Source organism: Anolis sagrei, chromosome 2 (genome assembly GCF_037176765.1).
Source record: "Anolis sagrei isolate rAnoSag1 chromosome 2, rAnoSag1.mat, whole genome shotgun sequence".
Taxonomy (NCBI): domain Eukaryota; kingdom Metazoa; phylum Chordata; class Lepidosauria; order Squamata; family Dactyloidae; genus Anolis; species Anolis sagrei.
This window is the reverse complement of record NC_090022.1, coordinates 155,181,527-155,189,855: the sequence shown is the minus strand read 5'-3', so window position 1 is coordinate 155,189,855 and position 8,329 is coordinate 155,181,527. Positions and strand designations below refer to the sequence as shown.

General features: G+C 40.8%; 1 long non-coding RNA gene across 1 annotated transcript; it reads right to left on the bottom strand.

Annotated features, from left to right (window-relative positions):
• Positions 1 to 5,029: 5,029 nt before the first annotated feature.
• LOC137096085 (uncharacterized) lies at positions 5,030 to 6,632 on the bottom strand. Its single transcript, XR_010909251.1, has 3 exons — positions 6,595 to 6,632; positions 6,325 to 6,481; positions 5,030 to 5,712 (listed from the first exon to the last, which is right to left on the bottom strand). It is a non-coding gene; the product is annotated as an uncharacterized lncRNA (long non-coding RNA).
• Positions 6,633 to 8,329: the final 1,697 nt, after the last annotated feature.

Genomic DNA, 8,329 nt, shown 5'->3' with positions numbered 1-8,329 from the left:
GGTAAGTCCCAGCAAGCCGCCAGTGAACACGGCGTATCCCAGCCCCATGCCAAGGATCCCATTGTGGGTCTGCCCCTAGTTTCCAGTTCAAGGAGGTCAGATGGAACAGGCTAGCTGACGACAAAGACCTCAGGAGCGGCACAAGGTAGGTTTCCCGACTGAAGGGGGAAACAGCAGTGAGAAATGGTGGCGGAGCTGGCTAGTTTTCATCCCGAGTGCAATCCCTGTTCTCTCCTCTATCCCTATCTCGGGGTGTCTTCAGCCCCAGCCAGGGAGCCCTTCCACTCCCCAGATAAAGGTGAGGCAAACCCTGAGGAATTAAGAGGCATCCAATCATAGATGGTTAGGATTGTGAGGGATTTTAGATGCTCACTGCCATCTTTAAACCTCCTTTAAAACTTTCGACTCAGGCATGCACTTTAAGGAGGTTTAAAGATGCTCGCTGCCATCTTTAAACTTCCTTAAAGTGCATGCCTGGGTCGAAAGTCCCCCCTCCCATTAATGGGCCAATAGAAAATGGATATTTCAGCACCAGACAGCGAAACATATATCTACCCTCCCAATTTCAGGAGGCTCCCTAAAAACGAAATGGGGCCTCCACTGAAAGTCGGGACACAAAAAGTCAGCAATGTTTACCCCAAATGCACAACCCTAATGGAAACACACTTGTTTCCTTTAGATACAAATAGAAGCAATATGTTGAAGTTGATGTCAAGCATTGGCGAAAAGATTTAAAGGTTAGCTTGTAATTGAAATTTTATAATTTATGCAATAGATCATTTATTAGAAAAATAGATAAAGGTCATTATTCCATTCTTGCTCGCTGCCCTTTTCAAAGAAAGCTCCAGACTCAGATGTTTAAACTTTTGTTTGATCATTTATGGCCTTCTTTCCAGATTCTTAAGAGATCTACAAGTCAAAAGCTTTGAAGATTGAGTGAGCTGAAAGTCATGAAGACATCTGTGTCTTTTAACAAGATTTTAAACTCTATGCGTTTTCAGTAGTTTTAATTGCTAAAGAAGAGAGGTGTGCTTCATTTTCCCTTGCTGACTCACTGAAGATGTCACAGTGATGGCTCAATGGGCATTGAAAGGTTTTAGTGACTTCTTTGTGATTGTCTAGTACACAAAAGATCTGCTGATAACCGATGATCAGATGATATGGATAATTATATTAATAGCTTGGCAAGATCAAGAATCAAAGCACAACAAAACGTCTAGTGAGGTAAGAAACAAGACTTCTCATACTGGTGCTTCTTCAAAGAGAACTAAGTATAAAACATTGCAAGTTTGTATTGATCATCACTTTTTCTGTTTTTCCCCCTCAAGTCTTTTCAAATGAATAATTTGATGTAGGTTTTTAGATACTGGTTGATTTCTTTTCCTTTTAGCAGGTAGGATGGGAATTTTGAAAATCCTCCCTGTGATGCTTTGACAGTTATATGGTGATTTAGTTACTTCTTTGCAGATTTGGATGGAATTGTTCAATGCAAAAAGATCGCTTGATGATCCATTATGTGATGGCAGGTGGCAAAGATAATTACATTAATAGTCTGGTAAGAAAGAAGGCATAAGTCAGGTAAGGTATATAGAAAAGTGGGTGCGTTATTCCAAGGATCAACACCAAGGTTAAGGTAGATGTATGTGGAAAGAAAGAAAGAAAGAAAGAAAGAAAGAAAGAAAGAAAGGTGTTGCATGGGTTAACAGAGGCAAGTGATTTCTCTTGCTGCAATCCAAAGTTTTGGGTGTACCATGTGGAGCTGTTTCCAAACTGCTGTTAAGGGTGTCGAGCTGTGTTATTTCTCTCCTGCAGATTGTTGATACAATGATCTTTGGAAAGGACCATTTGTTTTATATGTAAGTCTCTGAATTAAGCTATATTTTATTTTTAATGATGACGAACTATATTTTCTGCTGCATCTGGATAAAGCTGCTTATTTTCTTCTCTGCTATAAAGTTTAAAGGAATATTCCTTTTGCACAAACCTACTGCCACCCTGATGTCATTTTATCTTCAAGGACACTGCAGTTGGACTTTAAGTTTTCTGCTATAGAGGGATGGATTGTTTTATGACACTAAACACAACAAAAAACAATATTTTTTACATTGCGTTGTCTTCCGAGAGAACAAAGTGCAAGTATCCCCAGTTTGTGTTGATTCCTAAAGACCGACTGTTTTGTTGGGTTTCTGTCATTCTATTTCTTTTTCTGTTTCTTTTAGCAGGTTCAAAGTGGTGTTTTAGAGATATGTTGGACATTCACTTTTGGAAATGGCTAGAATATTTTCAATTTTTTTATTTACTGAGAGAGAAAATCAACAACTTGTAAGAAAAAAATATAATTAAGGGCAAGTCAAAATAATATGATTCTAGAGAGATGTGCAACGGCAACACAGGGATGGAAATAGATACTTAAGAGGTAGGTCTTTATGGAAAAGCAAAGCGGTGCTTGAACTTGTTTCCTTGCTGTTCAAACCAATCACTGAGAACACCAATGAAGTTTTCATATGGTGCAATCTAAGAACACAAAAGTGTAACTCTTTGATTATAAACAAGATAAACCGATATGAGATGAGTAGGTAAGGAAGGAATTCATCCCTTTGAGTAATTAAACCTTTGTTGCCTTTACTAATTTTGTGTATCTTTACTTACAGCACAATTTGTTATGCAAGGAAGAAAACAGCCCTGGAAACACCCTGAATCCAAACGGACGCTGTCTTCTTTCAAAGGAAGGAAAATGAGTGATGTTTATAAGGTTGATCAGGAAATCAAAAATGGGAAGGATTTTTATGAAGGGATAAATAATGAAGAAATTATCTGGACCTTCAGGCACGAGTGCTAATCTTTCTTCAGGATATTAGTTCATTCCCTATCTGAAAGAAGGAGGAATAGTGATGTGGTTTTTAGCTTTGCGAGAGGTATTGTGGGGAGGGGGCACTTGTGTATGGCTCTTGCTCTTGGGATGCCCAGGGCTAGTGGTGCTGACCGCCACTTTTGGGGTCGGGAAGGAATTTTCCTCCAGGGCAGATTGGCCTGAGACCCTGGAGGTTTTTCGCCTTCCCTTAGGCATTGAGCAGGAGTCACCGGCCATGTTAGATGGCACATTCAGGTCAATTAAAGCAGCATCTTAAAATAAATATATTAATTAAAATGAATTCTTGTTTCCTTTGCTTTTTCTCATTGTCATTGCATCAATTCTGTGTCAACATGGTTGCTGTCCCCCCGGATAGCCAGGGATATGGACTTCTACTTGAAGTGTCTTGATTCTGTCATCACTGCAGTTTTTAGTTTATTATCTAGGGCCTCTGTTTTGGTGAAATCAATTCAAATTCTATATTGAAAAAAGATATATATCGGATGGGAAAGGGGAGGAATGCTAGGGCTATAATGCTGTTGACATTGAGATTAAAATGAAAGCCAAAGAAGCATGACTAAAATAGCTGCTATATTTTTGAAGTCAGACATGTGCAAATGGACATCAACCAATCTTTTATCTCAGATGATAAAATAAAATCACAGGATGTCTTAAACCTACACCTGCTGATAGACTTCATAAGCTAGCTGGCACCCCCCCCCCCCCTCCACCGATGTGTGATGGGAAAGTGAGGGCCAATTGCAAGAGAAATAAGGTTGAACTCTGTGAAAGCAACCCACTGTGTGGCTATGAGCCTCTTCCCACAGACTTCAATCAAGGAAAAGTTTCATGAGAACCACCACTCATCTAAATGTCCCTCCAGCAACAAGAATAACCCTGTGGACAGCAAAATGAGGAAATTCCAATTGGATTGCCCCATGAGGGTCTTCCTCCAGGGCAAAGCAAGATTGGGCAACTTGGAAGTGCCTGAACAGACTCAGAAGTGGAGTGGGCAGATCAAAAGACAATCTGGCAAAATGGCGCTAACTAGAAGAATCCTCCGACTTGTGTGACTGTGGAGCAGAACAAACTCAGCATCTGTATGACTTATGCAGCCTTGAGGGACAGGAAATAGTCTGAGATCCTGGATGTTTTTTGCCATCACTGAAGCACTGAGCAAGACACGGGCGGGGTGTGGAGAACCTGTTGCTCCATGCCCCACATCACCTGATTTACAGCGGGCTTCATCCCACAGGGGGGAAGTGTCCGCCACCCAGGCTCCCCCCCCTCCAATTGCTTCAAAGCTTGCTCTTCCTTTTCACCATGGTTAGAAAGTAGTTGTGTGTCATGTACTGGGCTCCATGACAAAAAGGGAGAGCAAGTGGCATATGATGGGCAAATTGCCCCATCTGATGTGGTCATATATGTCAGTGTAGATTCAGCCTGAGCTGCAGGTGAACTGCAACATACATGGACATGAGGAACAAAAGGGTCAGAGAAACATAGACTGTTATAATCTGGATCAAGGAACTTATAATGTCCAACAAATAAAAGCTGACTAAAGGTTGTGTGTTTTCAGATCAATGGGGCACTTTAAAGTGTTTAAATGTTTTCTCTTGACAAAACTTGATTCATTTGTGTACAAGCATATAAAATCTTCTATAGTAATGAAAACTTAACTGTGTGCTCTGACATTGGATATATGCCCTCTGATCCAGATGTTTGTTGTGATGCAATACTTTTTGAAACCAGGAGGGCAAATTTAACGTGATTACTTTAAATTTCAGTTCTTTCAATGCCATTAATTTCAGTTGGATCTCCCCTCAAGATGAGATGCATTCATTTCAGTTGGACAGTTTTGCTATGTAAATAAATGTAAATAAATATGTAAATAAAGAACGACTGAGCTAATTTTAATTTTATTTCTCATTCTGAATAGCACACAAATAGAAAATATCAATTTTCCTACCGGTAACATTTAATGTGGACATTATAGAATTAGAAAATTATGTATTTACATTCAGTTTAAATCCACAATGAAGACATCTAATTGCATCAAATTACAATTTGCTCCAATCCCAAATTTAAAATGTTATCTTCTCTTTAGCATGTCTGATAAGTCTGTATCTGAACATTTCATCACATGAAAATAAATTCTGTTGATGAATAAGTGCCAGTTCTTCCTCTGAATAGTTCCTAGTCCTGTGTTGTGTAGAAAGAGAAAACTATGGGCCCTTATACACTGCCCTATAATCCAGATTATCAAATAGAAGTAACAATGCCACATTTGCATAAAAGCAACATAATATTTTGATAGCTTTTTCTCATTTTCTCATTCGCCGAATTTGCTTTGAACTGGATTATATGAGTCTACACTGCCACATCATCTACTTCAAAGCAGATAATCTGGATTTTATATGGCAGTGTAGAAGGGGCCCCGACCGTACAGAAAAACATATGGAGAAAATGCTTCAGTGTCTGCTTTAATGTTTTGGATAGGTGCCACTTTGAGTCTCCTTTGTGGAAACATAAACATAAACATAAGGGGCTGCTTTTCTTTATTTCATGCAAGACTCGCTTGCTTTGGACCCCAAAACTATTGTTGTAAAGGTGAATATCAGGCAGCTGCCAAAACTCTGAGGCTGTACTGGTTTCCTTACTCTTGGAGCAACAGAGTCCCCAATAACTATCTTCTGGTTACAGTATTTACTTTTGGTGTTTGACAACTAAGCCTAAAAATACTTTTCAAGAAAATCTAGGTTCTGTGATACATCATGTCTGAAACAGCTGAGGTGGGTCTTAAATTATGCAACATGTTGTAGATGGAGGGACACTTTCTCCATTGCAAGTTGGCATGGCTCCTATGGGAGAAAGAACAGACATCATTAGCATTAAAACTAAAACTTGATATTCCAGATTGTACTTTTATCCAGGTACATCTTGTTATCAGGTAGACTAAGAACCTCATCACATTGAATTCCTCAAACCGGGGAGCAGCGGGGGCATTCGTGGAGCAGCCGGGCAAAACCATTGTCCCACACCCTGCGTTGCCCCCTTCCCCATACCACAGGGAAAACCATCACTGCCCAACTTCTCCCCGCACTTTCCTCAACTTACCTAATGAGAATATGGGAAGCTTCCCAGGTTCTCAGGGCTCCATCTTTGGATGTTTCCAGGATGGAGCCCCACCAGAGGTAGCCCTGCATCATGTGATGGCCTCCGGAGAGATCTATCCTGGAAGTGTCCTAGGATGGAGCCCAAGGGTAATGTGATGAGGTCCTTACTGAAAGCCAGTTAACACTTTATTTAGTGTCTTCTGTCCTTTTCTTTAACCCCAGTATCCTTTTCTTACCTTTTTTTTCTCATGGCTTCTGGCTAACACAATAAAAATACTGATGATTGTAAACCAGTAGCCTCAAAGGGGGGGGGGGGGATATCCTACAATGTAGCCTTATTGATATTTCTTTTCTAACCTTTACTATTAACTGTTTACCCCTCTTCTTCCTTTTGCTTTTCTTCTAAAGCTTTCATGTTTGCATCGTACTCATCAGCCAGGGCTTTCCACTCTTTTCTGTTGTTCAGCAGTCGGTCGTACATTGGCTGAATTTGTGGATGGAAGCGTGAAAATTCCTAATGGAATAAAGATAAAGACAGTGGAAATGCAAAATCAAAAAACACTTGGCAAGCTCTCAAAGCCTATAAAAGGAAACAGGGAGGTTGTAGTGCAACATTGTACAAGATACCTTTCTTGGGTGGTTTCCATATCATGACTCTGATAAACTGGAAGCAGAAATTGTGCGGCCCAGAATTGGACACAGTAATCCAGGTGTGGTCTGACCAGAATAAAGAGGTAACATGACTTCCCTGGATCCAGACGCTATGCTTCTATTTATACAGGCAAAGATCCTATTGGCTTTTTAAGCTGCCGCATCACATTACTGGCTCATGTTTACCTTCCTCCTCAGAAGGACTCCAAGATCTTTTTCACATGTATTCTGTCGAGCCAGGTGTTCCCCGTTCTGTATCTTTGTATTTCATTTTTTTCTGCTTAAGTAGAAAATCAAATACCTCCCTATTCATTACTATCACCTGATAGTACAACTATGAGGGTGAATTTTGAACTGTGACAGACATATTGGAGGAGGAGGATGATGATGACGACGACAACAACGACAATAGTTTTATTTCTTACCCACCTCTTCTCATTGTAAACATTCTATAAAAATACACACATTGAAACATATTTATACAAGTTCTTATTAAAATACACTGGAAGAGTTTGTTCTTCAAATATGTTTTAAATTCCAACAGCTCATATAGTTCCTGGAGCTCTTCCGGCAGGTTGTTCCACAGTCTTGGGGCGGCTGATGAAAAGGTCATGTGGGTGAAGGTGGCCAGTCAGCTTCTGGCAGGCTAGAGTAGATACTCCCCGGAGGACTTAAAACAGTGGTTCTCAACATGTGGTTCCCCAGATATTTTGGCCTTCAACTCCCAGAAATCATAACAGTTGGTAAACTGGCTGGGATTTCTGTGACTTGTAGGTCAAAACACCTGGGGATCCACAGGTTGAGAACTTCTGACCTAAGTGTTTGGGGTAGATTGTATGGTAGAAGGGAATCTTGTAGGTAATCTGGATCCAAACCATGTAGAGCTTTAAAGGTCAAAATCAACACCTTGTAGTTTGGCCAGAAACTAATTGGCAACCTGTGGAATGACTTTAGGATAGGAATTATATGCTCACTCCTAGATGTTCCGGTAACCAATCAGGCTGCCATATTTTGAACTACCTGGAGTTTCCAAATTCGGTACAAAGGTAGCCCAACATAAAGTGTATTGCAGAAGTCCAATCCTGAGGTTACCAATGCATTCACTATCATCTTCAGGTCCTCTAAACCTAGGATGGGGCGCAGCTGGTATATCAACCGAAGCTGGTAGTAAGCACTCCTAATCATTGCATCTACCTGGACTGACATCTGGAGAGATGGATACAGGAGACTCCCAAGCTGTAAATACTGTATTTTGGGGGGCTGTAACTCCATCCAGAACTTGTTGACACACCTCCACCTCCAAATTACGACCCTTGATTACATGCACCAACGGAGCTAACCAGACTTTTCTCCCCTTTTTGTCGTGCGATGGCAGAAAAGGTTGCAAGGCAATGCACATTCCGCCATCTGATGGGGGGAGTTAAAGGGTGCCAAAGCACCTTCTCCCACCACACTGTGTAATGAGGGGAGGAGAGAGGGCGCATGGGGCACCCAAAGCCACCCCGCGCACATTCCCTTTCACCTGTGATTGCAGTGTGAGGAGGTCCCTAGTGGGTATCTTATCTATATAGTCATAGCAAATTTATACTACAAAGTTTTAGGTTCCACTCTGTATAATCCTGTAGTTTGAGGAGGGACTTAGAACTCCCTTGAAGTTCAGTAAAGAGTACCTCATCAAACTACAGATCTCAGGAGACTGAAGGATGATGCC